Raw genomic sequence first — 17,612 nt, forward strand, 5'->3', positions numbered from 1 at the left:
ATTTTCACTCCTCAACACTCCACCCGCTACCCCTATTCCCTTTCTTGTAGCACCATCAAAATTTAACTTATGTTATTGTTGGTAGTTTCTATCTTGTCTATTGCCTCTTTATAACATTAGACTTAACAAATTTCTTAAAATTCCATTAAATACCCCACTTTTCTACTATTTGGAATTCCTTCCTACTTGGTTCTTCCTTCGGTGTCTTACATTTGGGAATCCTTATATTTTCTTTTAGTAGTTTCTCTATAATTCCAATAACAACCTCCTCAGGTCTTTCCTCTTCACAAATGATTATATTATTTCTTTCTTTCCATATGTTCCAACAAATATATGGTGGGACAATTCTCCATAAGAATACCAACTTAGATGATAAAAGGGACAATCCCAGTTTTCCATGAATTGACTTAAGTTCTCCTTCATCACCCAAAAAAGTCCAAACTTCTCCCACACCAGTGAGCAAATATTTAGGGAATATGGGAATTCAAGGAAGAGGTGAGAAATATTCTCCTCTTTTTCTTTACATAGATAACATATGTTTGTAATAAAAAAATTCCCTTTTCTTTAGATTGTCCAGTGATAATATTTTACCATTTTGAATAGTCCACCAAAAGAAATTTATTTTGGGTAGAAGATTACTAATCCAAAATTTACGCCATATTGTGGGGCAATAGTCCTTTATGAAGAGATGTTTTTAAGTGGACTTGATAGTAAAGTTGCTGGTAGGAGTAAAATTCTATACCACTTTATCCTCCTAAACTCGAATTGGGAGTCTTTGCACTTCATTCAGCTCTTCCAGTTCATTAGGAATTTGGATATCCTCCTGGGAACATGTATATTTTTGCAATTTATTCCACTTCCATCCAGGTTCAACATGATCCCCCACTCTTAGCCCCAACTCTGTCTCCAATTTATGCATTAGTCTTCTAAATTTGTTATAAACCAATGGTTTCCCCCCATCCAATCATCCTCCTAGAATTTGATGTTCCACCCATTGCCCATAATCCACCTTACCCCTTCCCTCAGTGTACCTCTACTTTTGACAATATTTATCCATATTTTGGATCCCCCTAGGAGGTCATTGTTAAAAATATTATGAGTGAAAAGGGAGTTAGATAGATACTTGGCTTTCATGATATTGCTCCAATCTATATTGTTTTCTCCTAATCTCCATCCAATTTTAGCAAGGAGGGCTTTATTTAGATCTCTAAGCCTTTTCACTCCCAATCCCCCCCTTTCCTTTGGTTTGCAAACATCCTCCCAGTTGGCAAGATTTAATTTACTCTTTTCCTTTGTACCTGACCAAAGGAAATTCCTCTATATTCTCTCAATTGTGTCTACCATGTTTTGATTTATTTTTAAAAGGGACAAAAAGTAGATTGTAATACCTTGTAGAGCTCTAGATAGAATCTGTAGTTTACTAGCATTATTAAGGACTTTCCCTTTCCATCCTACCAACTTCTTTTAGATTCATTCAACAATAGTGTTCCAAAAATCATTAATCACCTCCCTAGTGGTTAATGGTAGGCCAAGATAAGTATCTGGGAGGTTGGCCGACTGACAACCTAAGATGTTCCTAATCTTCCTCTACATAAGAGCATCAATGTTGAAAAATAAAGTTTACTTTTAAAATAGTTTATTTTCTGACCTAATTTGTCTTCATAGTTTCTAATTATACTCTTCCATCCCTTAGCTTCCATAATAGAGGGCTCTCCAAAGAGAAAGTTATTATCAAAAAATTGTTGTAGCACTTTAGTTTCAGTAGTTGTAGCAGGTTTAATTTCTTTAACACATCCCATACTTACCAATTTGGAAAATAATCTCCCCAATACCTCTGCCACCATAATGAAGAGCTAGGGGGATAGCAAGTCTCCTTGCCTTAATCCTCTCTCTTCTTTAAAATTGCCCCAAGGAGAGCCATTCAGTAGGACCACATATTGTATAGTTCCCACCATCATCCTAATAAGGTTTATGACTTTATCATTAAACCATGCTCTTTCAAGCACATCATAAATGAAGTCCTACTTTACCTTATCATATGCCTTAGAGATATCTAGCTTGAAGGCCATACCAGGTATTTTATTTTACTCAATGGAATGTATGATCTCATTACTAGTTATCACAGCATCTAGAATTAGTCTTCCCAACATAAACCCCTTTTGTGGCACTCCTATGATATTCTCAAGGAAGGGCTTAATCCTATTGACCAAAACTTTGGAAAGAATTTTATAGACTTTGTTACACATGCTTATAGGTGTAAAGTCCAGGAAACTTGCGAGTGTCAAAGTCTTAGGGACCAGAGCAATAAAAATACTATTTATCCTTTTTAGCATCTTCCCCATTCTAAACAAAACCTTGGTAGCCCAAATCAGCTCATTTTTAATGACCTCCCAAAAATACTAGAAAAATGCTAGGTGCAAACCATTAGGTCCTAGGACCTTGTAAGCTTTCATGGAAAACACAACCATTTTCACTTCCTCCTCTGTGGCATTTCCTAGAATTTTAATATTTTCCACTTCTCCAAGCACTTGTGTGATTGTATTTATCAAACTCCTAATAATATAATTTCCTATTCCAAAATCATTTTTATAAGCCTTGCTAAAGTATTCCATTGCATGTCTTTCCATCTCCTCTTGATCCTTATATTCTCCCCCCCACCTTCTCCTTGTAACCTATTGATCATGTTTCTTCTTTTATGATTCGAAGATGACCTGTGGAAAAAGGTGGTATTCCTATCTCCCTCAGTTAACCATTGAACCCTTGATCTTTACTTCCAAAATATTTCCTCCCTCAAAAAGATATCCTTCCATTTTTTTAATACTCTTGCTCTTCTTGAGTAGCTTCTTCCAAATTATTTCCCTGAACAATCTCCCCTTGTAGCTTCTTATGTTTTTCCTCCACTTCTCTTTTGAGTTTGAACAAATCTCCAAAGGAGCTCTTAGCCCATCCCTTAATATTTCTCCTTATATTATCTAGCTTTTGAGTTAATCTATACATAGCAGTACCATCAATCCTTATATTCCACCACTCTTGGACTCAGTCTTCAAATTTTGGGTGGGATTTCCACATTATCTCATACCTGAAATATTTTGGACCTCCTCTTGTACCATCCTCCCAATGAAAGATTAAAGGTGAATGGTTTGAAGTAGTTCTTGTGAGGTTCTCCAAGAGGGAATTACCCAACTGATTCTAATTCCCCATCACCATCAGTCTATCTAGTTTTACTTGAATGAGATCACATCCTTTTCTATTGTTAGTCCATGTGAATGGGTTACCTCTCAGGTCAACATCAATTAAATCCATTTTTCCCATAAAATCATGAAGGTCTTGCAAGCTTTCAAGGCAGTCTCTATTTCCACCTAGCTTTTATGAATGATAGAGAGGGGTATTAAAATCTCCCATACACATTAACTATTTATCCTTCATTGTTTCTAATATCCTTTCTAGCTTTCCATAAGTTTCTTTATCCCTATCTTGTTATTAGAAGCATAGATATTGATAAGCCCCCATCTTTGATTACTAGTTTGGAACTCCATTATTACAAAAAAATTGTCTCACCATATGTCAACCCCCATCATAGAAAATGGGTTCCACATGGTGGCGATACCCCCTGAGGCTCCATCAGCATCCATATGCATGAAGGCAGCCCTAGGCCAAACATGACTCACTAATCTATCAAAATTACCACTAGAAATTTTTGTTTCTTGGATTTACACACAATCAACCTTTTCCTAAAATATGCACTATTTTAAAGCATACTTTTTCTAGGGGTTATTTAACCCTCTTAAATTCCAAGAGAGGAATTTCATTTCTTACCTCTTGTTACATTCTCTAGTATAAGATGTTTGCCATTGGCCACATCCCTTGCTACTTGTTTTTTCTTGGTTGCTCTACTAGTCGATCTTCTAGCTGTACCACATGTTCCTACATCTAGTCTCCCCCCTTTCTTTCTTTTTGTACTTCTCATTTCTCATTATCACCTGCTTGTAGGGAAGTGGGGCTTAGCTCCTTTTTAGCTTTATCCAAACTTGCCATCACTTTTGCTACTATCTTTGCTAGAGAGGCCTTCCTTATTCTTAGAGGGGTGTATAACCTTTCCTAGGTAGCACAATCTGCAGCTGTATGTTCCTGTAAGGCATTACTTTTGGACTTGTAGGAATATTAGGAAGGGAGTGTTGTGCCACTATTTCACCTTCCTCCATCATGTCTCCTTCCTTAAGTCCCCCCAAAGGTAACCTTATTAATTCATTTATTTCCCCTATAAATGGATAATCTACCATTTTCTTCTTGTCCTCTAAAGCTTCCCCCTCTTTAGGTTCACTTTGCCCCCTAGACGCTTTGATAGGGGTATCTTGTATCATATTAGCCTCCAAGTTTTGGTTGACTACAACCACCTCCTCTAGTCTTGGGGCTTCTGAGGATTCCTCAACTACATCTTTTACAATTCTTAGGGATCCTTCTTTTTGTTTCTCCTTCCAAAGTTGGGCTTTACACTCAACTATAACATGCCCAAATTGTCCACACTTCTGATAGAAAAGTCAAGCATTCTCATATTCTATGGGTTGGGTATTTCTTTCCTCATTTAGTTTTGAGAGTGACCATAGTTGGGAGAGCTTGACTTAGTGTCATATTCATACAAAATCTACCATACACCAGTCTATATTTTTGCATTATCATTGTGTCCATAGTATCAAAGTGACCAAAGAAATTCCCTATCCACCTTAGAATCTTCTCATCCAAGAATTCTAGAAGTAAACTAGGTAATATTACCCATACAGGAGCTAGTTTGTTTAGCTCTACACTAGAATCAAAGCCTAGGTGCCACCTTGTTAAGGGAAGACAATGCTTTTAGTAATACCATGTTCCCAAGAGTATTAGATTTGCATCCTCCTTTGTCATGAATTTAAAACAAAAAAGGCCACTTGGCATCATAGAGATGCTAACACTACCCTTAATCTTCCATTTTTTACTTACCTATTGGATATAATTGTCTAATTGTGTGTTGTCTTTGATGTTACACAAATGTCATATCAATTTTCAGTTAGTGCTTATTGAGCTCACTTGGTCAGCAAGGTAGTTTTCCTTGTCTATCAAGCATTCCTAAAGTTTAATTTGTGAAGACAGTGTCTACCGATCTCAGTTGGGCATCGAAGGAAATTATGGCAGAAGATAATGTTAATTGAGTTCACATGGTTAACAAAGGGAAAGCTGGATTGAGTTAGCGCTAACTAAGTTCATTTGGTTACCAAAGGATTTTTGCAAATTTGTAGTGTTAACCAAGCTTTTGTTGGTTAACACAAGAAATTATCTTAGAACTAATGTTTATCGAGTATTGGTTCTAGCCAACTATGGTTATGATTAATGGTCATTCTAATTTGCATTTAGCTAGCTTGACAATCTGGATGATATAAATCTAAGGTCAAGCTATGATTTTCAAAGTGTGTGCAACTGTGTTGATTTAATTGAGAAGGAAAGAGTGAGAGCAAACTTGAAGGATAAGCAGATATCCTTGTGGAGCAAAAAAGTGTTATTCAATTAGGAAGGATCAAGTGTAAACCAAAGAAAATATGTATAATCAGCAATTCAGTTGCATCACAATCAGGTCATTTTATTGTTACTCTCTAACCATTACAACAGTGATCTAAAATCTCTTAGCAGAGTTGGCTTAATAGCCAACTGTAAATCCTCTAACAAGGTGGCAATTACATTGAACTATTTTAAGACCTCTTTCAAGGCCACTCCTAACAGGGTGATTAAATCCTCTAACAAGGTCACACCTAATAGTGTGTTTTGTAACCTTTAACAGGGTTGGCTCCTAACAGGGCTCACTTTAGAAGAGTGAAAAATAATAACTAGTTACATTGGTGGTTTTTCCCATATTGGGTGTCCATGTTAAATTTGGTGTCTCATGTATTCATTTCCTTTCTCTTATGCTTGAAAATTAATTACAATTAATGTTTAAGATCTATTAAAAGTAGTTCACACTATGCATTTACCGAGTTACAACATTTTTTGTGTGTTTATTGAGTAACAACAGCAATTAGTTTTCTAACTCTAAATTTTATTGTTGACATCTAAGGGATCTGGGATATATTTTAGTGGTAATTGATTCACCCCCCTCCTAGTTACTCCTATATTTCCAACATTACCCACTTTTGGACCATCTATCTTGTGGGTCTAAATGCAAAAAATCTACCCATAATGCATAGTTTGAGGCCAGAGGTAACCCTATCCACCACAGTATCTAGAAGGGAAATTATAGGCCCGTTTGTACCATGAAAAATCTTGGGATCCTCCACTAAATCTCTAGCCACCTGGGAACCCACAAGCACATTCTTCCAACCTCCAAGGGTCCCATTAGTCATCTTTTTTCCACCATCCACTGGGTCACCAGCCGGTTCAACATTTTCAAAGGGAGTAGGGCTAGAGAAAGTCTTCCTCCCCACCTCTGTGGTACCACAACAGACTTTCGTGACTTCCAAATCTCTGTGCATGGTTAACACCATCTATAGGTCTAGGCATGGTAAAGGGTCTAGAGTCTTAGGACCCACCATGAGTGAATTCAAATTTGAAAAGAGGCGGCAATGGGTGGTAGAGTTGCAGAGCGACAGAGTTAAAATTCTCAATAGTTATCAATACAATTATATACACATTGTTAATGTGACCTTGTTAGAGGATTCCACCAAAAGATCATCTAGACATTATCACACCTTCTGCCAGATTAAAGAGTGGCCTAATTTAAGTGACTTACAAACACTGGTAATTAATGCTACCATATAGGATTTCATAGACTTGTTAGGTCCACTCAATTATTCTAAGATATTTTTCTGCAATATTTAAATAGTAATAATATAAAATGATCTATTAAGAATATCAACTAATTTTTCTTGTTTAGATCTCTATTCTTGTTGTTATCTCTAACTAATCTCTCACTTGGATCTCCCTTCACTTTGTACTCAGACATGGCTTTTATCAACTTCTCTTTCTTCAACTTTTCTCAATTCCCCTAGCTCAATTCTTTACTCCTTATTCTTCAAGAACTTCACATTGTCAAAAACTTAACAACTCAAGAATATGACTAGCAACCAATAACATCAACCAACAACCTAAAATTGTTTTGTTCTCCTCCTTAAATAGTTTTCTCAATGCTTCTAGATCCTTTGATCTTTGTCACTTAATCTTCATCATCGATCTTAGGGTTATAAAACAATCACTTCATACAATGAATTTAGAGACTCAAAATATATGACATGCATAAAACTTCATGCCTGTCATATTCTTTATTGAATTTCCATCATCAAATCCTTTTTAATTTTTCTGAATCGTTGATCTTATAACAAACTTTGCCTCCTTCCTTAGACCATCTCGAACTTTCCAAATTTCCATCAAAAGTTGGCATTAGATTCAAATTCTAAAAATTATCTATCAAAGATCATTATATATTCTCTTTTTAGTACTTTTCATAGACATTGTACTATTGCAATCATTTCTTCTTAACTAGTGATTAACAATTCTTATTTCTACCAATCAACATCAATTTTTTTAATTTTTTTTTTGCAATTAGTATCTTTCATAGGCTAACTGCATATTTTGTTATTCTTTATGAATAAGAAAATATATTTAGTGTGATCTTATTGGCTAAAATAATTGGAGTCTTAAACAAGAATTTTTAGGAAGCACTATGTCTCTCTAGATTTTTTTCCAACTCTTAAGGACATGATAGTATATTACTTGCCATAATATTTCACCACCTTTTTTATTGATTTTATGAAATTTAAATTATATGTTACATTATGTATATGATAAAAAAGTAATCTATCTATACAATTACTTCTTCTCTATTTAGACTATTTACATTAAAATTTTGAGTTATCATTACAATAAGAATATATTTTTTAATTTAATTTTTTAATATTTTTTATATTAAAATAAAACTAATATTATTATTATATTTTATAAAATAAATATAATTTTTTTAATAGCTAACTCACTCATATACTTTTATATTATGAATTTTCATTACAAACAACAATATGATTTATAATATTATTATAAAATATTATAAATATTTAAAAATAATATATTGAATACTTATATTAAATTTAATAAAAATATAATTAAATTTACATATAAAATTATAATTATTACTATAATTATTAACTAAGGCAAGTACTGAGGCATTAGCACTTGTTTAAAATTTAGAAATTAATCTCAAGAATAAATATATAGCATTTTTTTGGACCTAGAAGATACATTGAACATGATTACAATTGTTGGAAATGATCATATATAAAAAGTAATGGAACTAGTAAAGAATGTTCTCAATCATTGTTTTGTCATTGATGTCAAACTTGTTGCTTGCAGGAATGACAATTGCCTTAGTGATCCAAATACTATCAATTGATTGATTGAAAAGGAGGACGCAATCAATAAGATGTAACCAGAACACCTAGAGAAAGGTTGAAGTTATGATGTTGAAATGAAGTATAAGGATCAGCTAAGCCATTGATGACATATTCTAAGACACAACAAAATGGGCACACTGAAACATATCAAAGACGCAAGGTTTTAGCTAAGCCATTTGTAAAGCTGAACTAAGTTCATTAGAGAGAGAGAGAGCCAAGCAAGCTAGTAAGTGTTGAATAGATTCCCAGTTGAAGTCGAGCAAGTTCAACTTCAACAAGTGCTGAGTGAACTTCAGATGCCGAGCAAATACAAGTGCCGAGCAGAAATAAGTGCCAAGAAAATACAAGTGCCAAGCAGAAATAAGTGTCGAGAAAATACAAGTGCCAAGAAAAAATAAGTGTCGAGCAGAAACAAGTGCTGAGAAAATGCAAGTGCCGAGCAACATAGAGATGGCGAGCATCAGTAAACCAATAGTGCCGAGTTGCTACATTATTTCAAAAATTGAAGATTTGTTAGATCTGAGCCGACAAAGTTTTTATCTTGAATTATGTGAATTAAATAGAAGATAAGAGTGATGAGCTAGTGGCACAGAACACCATGTAGAACATTTTTGGAGAATACAACTGGACTCTAGACAAAGTTTCTAGAAAAGAGCAAGATATGGGGTAGATACATTGTATCCTACCTAATCCATTTGAAACCCTAAAGTTGGAGAAGGAGAATCGAGCAGCAAAAGGCAATCCAGATTTCTATTTAAGGAATAACAAGGTCATGAAGCAAAGGGAGAAGAGAGGTCAAGCATGAAAGTATAAAGTGTTGAAGGAGGTGCTAAAGAGTAAGAAAGCACAGTTACTCTGCTTCAACAGATGACCATAGATATGATTGCATTGGTATGATGAGTAAGAAGGCTCAAGAAGATGAAGCTTGAGATGAAAAGCTGTCAGAGCTGAAGTGATTAAAGCCAAGCAAAGGATTGAGCTCAAGTGTGATCTGAAATCTGCAAGATATGTTGTAAGTTGTATCAGATCAAAAAGCCATTATTGTTACTTTCTAGTAATTGTAACAATTAGTTTAAATCCTATGGACTTAGGTTGGTTTAATAGCCATGATGTAAATCCTTTAACAGGGTGACAGTCCAAGTGAATGTTCTAAAGTCCTTTGATTAGGCCCATTCCTAACAGTATGGTGAAATCCTCTAACAATGTCACATTTAACAGTGTGTTGTAAGCCTTTAATAGGGCAGGCCTTTAACAGGGCATCACTTTAGAAGAGTGAAAATCAAGTAGCATGTTACTGGTGGTTTTTCCCAAATTGGGTTTCCACGTAAATCATTGTGTCATGTGTTGATCTTGCATGTTTTATCTCTACATATTGATTTACTGTAATTTGCTAAGGATGATTGATTTGAGCTTGGATGGATGAAAAGTTTATGGATTCACTATAATTTGTGAAGAAGTATTATTAGGGCATTTGGACCTTGAATAATTGATTCACCCCCCCCCCCACTCTTAGTTTTTCTAAAGAATTCTAACAACAATGGTCTCTACAATAGTAGGGACACTTATAAGATTAATTTTAGATTGTATGTATGAGATACTCATGTTATTTTTTAATTGGTTAATCTAAATTTCATAAATTGAAGTAAATTATTTATGTCTTAGTTATTAAATTAGAATGATAATGTATAAAAAGATTAGTAATTCAAATGAATTTGAATGAATTAATGTAAATATTTGGCATATTCTCATTTCTTGGTATCATTTTTTCAAATCTTAACAAGTATATAAAACAAGAGATGCAATGCATCAAAGTTCCTGCCAAATTGCCAATTGTAAGAAAAGAAGTAGAATAGTGATATATAATGGAAATAAAAATAGAAAAATATAGAAGATATGATGAGAGAATTAAAAAGGAGAAAATTATATTGAATAAAATTTATATAATATAATATTTTTTTTTAACTATGTGATTAGTTAGGTATTGTACCAAGATGAAATTATTGTGTCTTATTATAAAATAAAGTTCCACATACAATTAAATTTGTTAACATTATGAAGATAATTTTTATAACATTAAGATTTTTTAAATAAATAACTTTTTATTGTTATGAAATGGGAAATTTAATTTATAAAAATTAATTTCTAATGATTCTTCATTATGTTTAGATTTTCATTTTATTATATGCTTTTATTGATTCTAATTTTTGAATCTCCTAATACATTTATATTATTTTTCTTTTGTTATTTTCAATATTCTTATATATCATTATTTTTGTAGAATGAAATTTAAAAATTAGAATTACATTCTCTAAATTTCTATCCCACAATTGACCTAGAAATTTATAAAGAAACAAGTAAAAATAATAATAAGAAAAAAAAATAACTTCATTCTACAAAAATAATATTATTAACATATAAAAAGATATTTTTACACTTATTTTTAATGTATTGAAATATAATACTTTTGTGATATTGCTATCAGGATTTAACTGTGTGATTTTGAGTCAAGCTCATTGACCCATGTTTCATGAGTAGTCATTCAACATGAATCCATCTCTCATGAGAATAAATGGAACACTTAGAACTAATTGGATTGAGGTGATGCTCATAGGGGTGAAACACGGGGACCTTATCAATATAATGCTTTTACCAATATAATACTTTTACCTTAAATCCTAATTAAAAATTATAAATCTAAAAAAATATTGATTCCCAAATAATACTACAATTTTGGACTATGGTGCAATCATTGAACAAATGACATGTGGTGAAAATATGTCAACTATATAGCCGATGTTTCATTGTGTGCCTGTACTTCTTGAGATTATTGAAAGCCATCAAACTTTTCTAGGCAAGTTTAATTAGTTTCCGACAAAGCCTACAAATAGTCATGACAAAGCTTGTATTATAGGTAAAATAAGAAAAGTGTTATTAAATATTCTCACGTTATGATTGATTTTTCCTATTTTTTGTTACAGGAAATTAATTTTCACCTCTACAAAAATTGGTTTGGTCCAATCAGATTAAAGATAAGAGATATTTATATAATCATATAAAATTTTAAAAAAATTGGCTATAGAAATCACATTTTAGATTTTAAATTATGTACCATGATTGGTTGATTTAATTGGAAAAAAAAGTGAATAATACAATAGTATCCTACCTTTGGTAGAAACTAATAAGATATATATTACAATTGTGTATTCGACATAACACCTGAGATACACACTTAAACATGCGTATAACACATTAGATATATACTTACACATAGTATGACATTATTAAGATTATTATTTTTAAATGATACCAAAAGTTAGTATATAGCATATGAGATAGTGTAGATGATGGCCTCATGAGAAAACTTCAAGAATTTATGAACGATCAAGGGGACAATTAGCATTGAGGTTAACCAAGGGATAGCTAGCTTGACTAAAAAAGAAGTCAAATTTGAGAATCACAATATATGCTAACAACACCACCTTGGGTCCCACCTAGATCATAAAAGTGGTAGATTCTAGAGGAAGAAGACAACCCATCATGCATCCTAATGGTTGTGGGGGACTCATTATATTAACTCCAATTTAGACCATTAAGAAATAGGATATCCTTAGTGATTACATCAACCTTGCAAGTAGGGTCAACCAAAATGCCCATAATAGAGACACCCTCGATTAATCTAAGGACGTAGAGGGGAGATGGCTCTTTTTTGTGCAATTTATCTAGAGGGTTGAATATGATAGTAGTCTCAAGAACCCTCTATGAAGGTGGGGGAAATCAAATTGATCTTTACCATATTAATGTAGGGATTATCACCCAATGAAGGAGGAGACAATGAAGATATTATGATGAAAGTTGATGAATATGGGGAAAAAGGATCTGTGGGTATGTGCACAAAGATGGGGAACTAAAAATGGGATATAATATGCCATTTTTTTCTTCAAATTGATAAACTTTGATGAGAAATTGAAGATAGTTAGACTTAAAATTTCAATATGTGACATGAAGAAGAGTTGTAATACTTTGAATTGAATTTCTAAACTACTAATTTATTTTTAAAATAGTAGAGATTAAGACCTTTAATTAGAGGTAACACAAAATTTGGTCCTATTTTTTGTGAAAAAAGATAACATAACATTTTTAATCACCCTGATGAGAAGTTAGTTAACACTAGTTAGGATATTCCATTTTATTTTTTGATGAATGTGTGATGTTTTATGAATTTCTAGAGAAAACACATCCTAAGAGCATAAATGTTATGCATGCCCCCTATAAATAATTGAAAACTGATTGAAAATCAATTTTTTTTTTTTAAGTTTATAAAATGGAGTCTAGTTTCTAAAAAGGTAAATTATTTCAAGATTTTATAAATGAATTCAAATTTAGCTCAAAATACTACACATTCATTTTTGACAGAAAATCAAACATACTTATAAAAGAAATTAGATGAAAAGCTTTACATAATCAAAATTTAAAATAAATTATATATTTAAAGAGGTAACTTAGAGATCTAGTATATCATTCCACTTGATTTTTTCATTGTTGAACAACGTACATACCTTATGAGGAGAACATGCCAAAAAATGTGACTTTTTAGAATGTTTGTTGGAATCATTTCTTAAGATCTATTTCAAACCTCTAAGCCTTTGGGCTAGATCCCCAAGGAAAATCCAAGCCTTAGGCTTAATGGATCTCAATGAAGTTAATATGGGATACATATTATGTAAGATATTTTATTTGAAACATTGCATAGAGTGTGGTATGTCCACTTGAACTACTTTCTATAGGGTGTACAACCTAAATAAGATTATAAAAGGAGAGAGTGAGGCCAATTTTAGCAATAGATCTATAAGAAAAGGAGAGAAGGAGACAAACTTAACTATTAGGACCATACATCAGACATGACATTTAAATATAAGTTACACAAATTTTCATTCTTATACTTAAGTTACATTTTATGTATATACTTGCAGGTTGTTTGAGAGTGGTTTGAACTTCATTAGAGTTAAGATAAAGAGTCTATATTTTGAGGGTTTTTATAAAAATTTGAAATTAGCCAAATTTTAGGAATCAACACATTATCTTCAACATGATTCGAAGTGGACTACAAATCATAACCTTAAGCGTTTAATTTTTGCAAAATCATTTGAGAATCATTTTTCATTTTAATTATAATGTCATCTTTCTTTCCCCCTCCTCTCTCTACCTTATATCTACCCTCCCCCTCCGCCTTCTCCCTTTCTCTCATCTTGACACAAGAAAGGATGACAACTAGGGCCAATGACTCGCTTAATCACCAAACAACCTTGCAAAGTTCACACAATGGAGGAAATAAAAAAGAGACAATGCCAAAAAGAAGACAAAACCAATGAGCTTTCATTAATTCATCACATTTTCATCATATATGCTTAGCTATGAGGCCTTTCAAGTTATGGCCAGAACAATGATTATGACATAAAAAATATCCTTGATATCTTGAAAGATCTATGATTTCCTATTTATATTATAAGTCCCATACCCCTACTTCTCTAAGCCTAGACCAATACCATCCTATTATATTTTCTAAAATGACTTACAGAAGATTATAGATCATCATATGGAGGAGACCAACCAAATAACAGTCTACAAGCATCGCAATGATTGATCCAATACATTAAATCATGACCAAAAATTAAATACACAACTTGACCCTCAAATAAGAATCAAACGGACAACTTAGTGAAAGAAGAACAAGATATCATTGAACAACAAAAACAAAGAGTTACTAAGGCACTTAGTGAATAGAGAATATAAATCATTGTATGAATAAAGAACCCAAGCCACTGGATAAATGAAGAAAGAAACACCTGCACTAAGAAAATCAACAATAAAGTCATTAAATAGGTTCACAATGATAACTAAGCATATATCCACTGAGAAGGATAATAACACAATCCAAGATGCTCATTCATCACAACTCCTTCCCCCCATTAGGTCATTTATTCCCCATAATCACCATCTGTATCTACTTCATGTCTCTCAACATCTCCTACTTCTTTCTTGCTATCTCTCACATATATCTCCCCTTAATTAGCCTTTCTTTCAATATCTTTATACTCTCTTGTCATTGTATATTGTCTCCTAATTTAATCTCTATCTCTACCTCATGTCTCTTATACTCTCCTCCTTCTCTCACTCTCACATCTGTCTCTATTTAAATACTCACACTCCATAGACCCTTTCTCCTACTCTCTTTCCCTCTCCATTTCTCCTAATCTTACTTTCTTCCTTTTTCCATTCGTCCGCTCTTCACTAAGACTCATAATCTCTCAAATTTTGCATATTATTTTTTGATGTAGGAGCATCTAGTGGTGTAAGCACAATCCTATATCAACCAAATATATGCATATGGTTAGTTTCTATTTAATGTGTTTATATTTTTGGATACCCATTTGGGCCAAATAGAAATTCCAACTCTCATTGTTCCACTATTGGTTTTTTTGGGGTTAGTGTTTTTAGCACCTTGGGATATGTATTAGTGCATAAAATAGATTCTTTTGTAATTGAGATATAATTATAATGAGTTAGACAATGTAATTTGGAGGGATGATTTCACTTGTAATGTAAAGAATTCTAGAAAAAGAATCAAATCAGAAGGTTTTATGGTTACAAAGTTATTACATTTTTAAGTTTCCTAGAGACCCCCTAAGAATGTGATTTTAGACACTAAATAGCCTCGTACGGGACCAATAAATGGATGCAAGACATGCTTGTCCACAGGGATATAGAGCACTTGGATATCTTTCCAAAAATGTAAATGGTTGGTCAATCATAGTCCCAGATCAAAAATTATGCCTCCCAGAAGTTGGACTACCATTTCTAGATTCTTCTAATTTTGCACTGACTTGCTTTGGTAGTGGTTTCCAAAGGGCATATTCTAAAATTAATTTCTAACCCTAAACCTAATTTAGGTTAAGGTAATTTCTTCCATTGTAAAGTAAATTTTTATGGATTTTGGGAGAAGGTACTATGAGAAAGGTTATTCTCTAGAATATGATAACATTGTAAGCTCATAGGACATGTAGATGAGTCCATTTTCCCTATACCAAATGTAATAGCATATCAATTCTAAAAATAAAATTATACTTTTCCTGTTGTATTCATTTTGTCTTGGGTTTTTCCCTAATCACTTTCCCTCATCCTTCTCACTCTCTCCCTAAGATACCTAAGGGGTGTTAAGAGGTTTTATGTGGTCATAAATTATATTAATGTAACCTAGGGCCCCTAATGATCACTTACAAGTTCCCCTCAACATGTACTATTGTATGGTAAGGAGTTACAAGGGGTCTGTAGAGGTTTCCAAATAATTCATGTATCTTATGAATCCTTCACACCCCTTAGCGTACATTAATGTATCATAGGACTTATATAAAAAAGCAATGTTTAATTAAATCATAATTAGTCATTATTATAAGTCCTAAGTGGTCCTTTGATAAATTAATATAACTTAGGACCCCTTGACATATATTATTGTATGAAAAGGAATCATAAGGGATTATAAGGGGTCCTGGGATAAATTAGTATATCATATAGCCCCTTAGAATGTCTTATGACCACATAGCACTCCTAAAGACCCCTTGTCTCACTTTATGACCCCTTATCACACATTGATGTATCATAGGGACTCATAGGATACATCAATAGATAATGGAGATTATAAGGGATCACAATTGGTCCTAAGGATTCCAAATACTATTGGAAATACAATAGTGAAGTAAACTCTGAGAAGGAGGTGGAGGGGAAAATCAACACTTAAAACTTTCAACCTCTAAAAAATATTCACCACACATCCATCTCACAATCTATGCATATAAATTGAAATACCAAATTAGGATATACACACATAGTATGAAAGTAAAATATTCAACACATGTATGACACAATATATTTGGTTACTGTGAAACCCTCCAAGGAGAAGGTGGTGTAGGAGAAGCTAATCAATTTATGTCTCATGGATAAATTCATATTTTAAATTATCTATAATATGATTTCAATGTTATGTAAGGACCTATAGGAGTTTATTTAAATTATTTTGTAAGGCTATAAAAACCCTTAAAATCACAGTGACTTACAAGGTCCTGAAAAATGTCAAGTATGAGAAAACCACTCAAAAATATCAAAGTAGGGTGGAAATAGTTTAATTTAAGTCTTTAATTCATTTTTATCATATTTCAAGGGTTTATTGAAAGTTTGAAGTCATTTGGATAATAATTGTTAAAGTTGTTCAAAAGTTGCCAAAATTGTAATGACAACTTTTACAACTTGGTAACAACTTTTTTAATGTTGGTTTAAAGTTGTTAATGGGTAGTTATTGTAGGATTTGAGCAAAAGCGCACAACAAATCCATGAAGCCCAAGAAAACTTTCATGCAAAAAACTTGTCACGGAGAAGAAAAAGACAAGAAGAGGCAAGGGTTTGATCTGAAAAACTTAGATGAAGAAAATATTATTCAACAGATCTTCATAATGAAAAATACAAAGAGATCAATCCTTATAAAAGGAGATCGAAACCCAAAAAGGGTAACCTAAATCCTAAAAAAGCTAGGTTGCACAATATAATTAATAAAATATTAATTATATGCACCTACAAGATAGCTTAAGAAAACTAGAGTAATAGGTAACTTATTTAATTAAATCAAAGTGATTTAATTAATAAGTGAAAACAACTAATTACTCTAACACCCCCCCTTAAGTGAAGCTTAAGAGGTAAGCTAATCTAGCACAGCTATGAAAGAAAAGAGATGGGTCTCGGCAACAAGGCCTGATCAGGTATCCAATCACAACAAAATCTCTATAAAGAGGAGAAATAGAGAAAAACACATGGGAAAAACCCTACTCCAAAAAGAGATAGCAAAGAATGTTCTAGAAGAAGGAACAAAGAGATCATAAGAGAATCATTGAAGCATGAAGAACAACAAAACTCTATCAAAATGTTTATCTGTAGAACCTCCATGGAAATAGAAGGCATGAACCAAGTGTGTCTATATGGTAGATGATCCATCTCATCAAAATGCATAGGTAGCCAACCACTACAATCACCTAGTATGTAGGATCAGGTACTAAATACATAGCTCACACTAACAAACCATAAACCAAGGAAGCATAGAACAACAATATAACCTCCCCTTAATGTAGGTGAGGTGATAGGCAGCTGAAAAGGTGGGCCAAAAAA

This window comes from Cupressus sempervirens, chromosome 2, assembly GCF_028749045.1.
Source record: "Cupressus sempervirens isolate cs-2001-9-10 chromosome 2, ASM2874904v1, whole genome shotgun sequence".
Classification (NCBI taxonomy): Eukaryota; Viridiplantae; Streptophyta; class Pinopsida; order Cupressales; family Cupressaceae; genus Cupressus; species Cupressus sempervirens.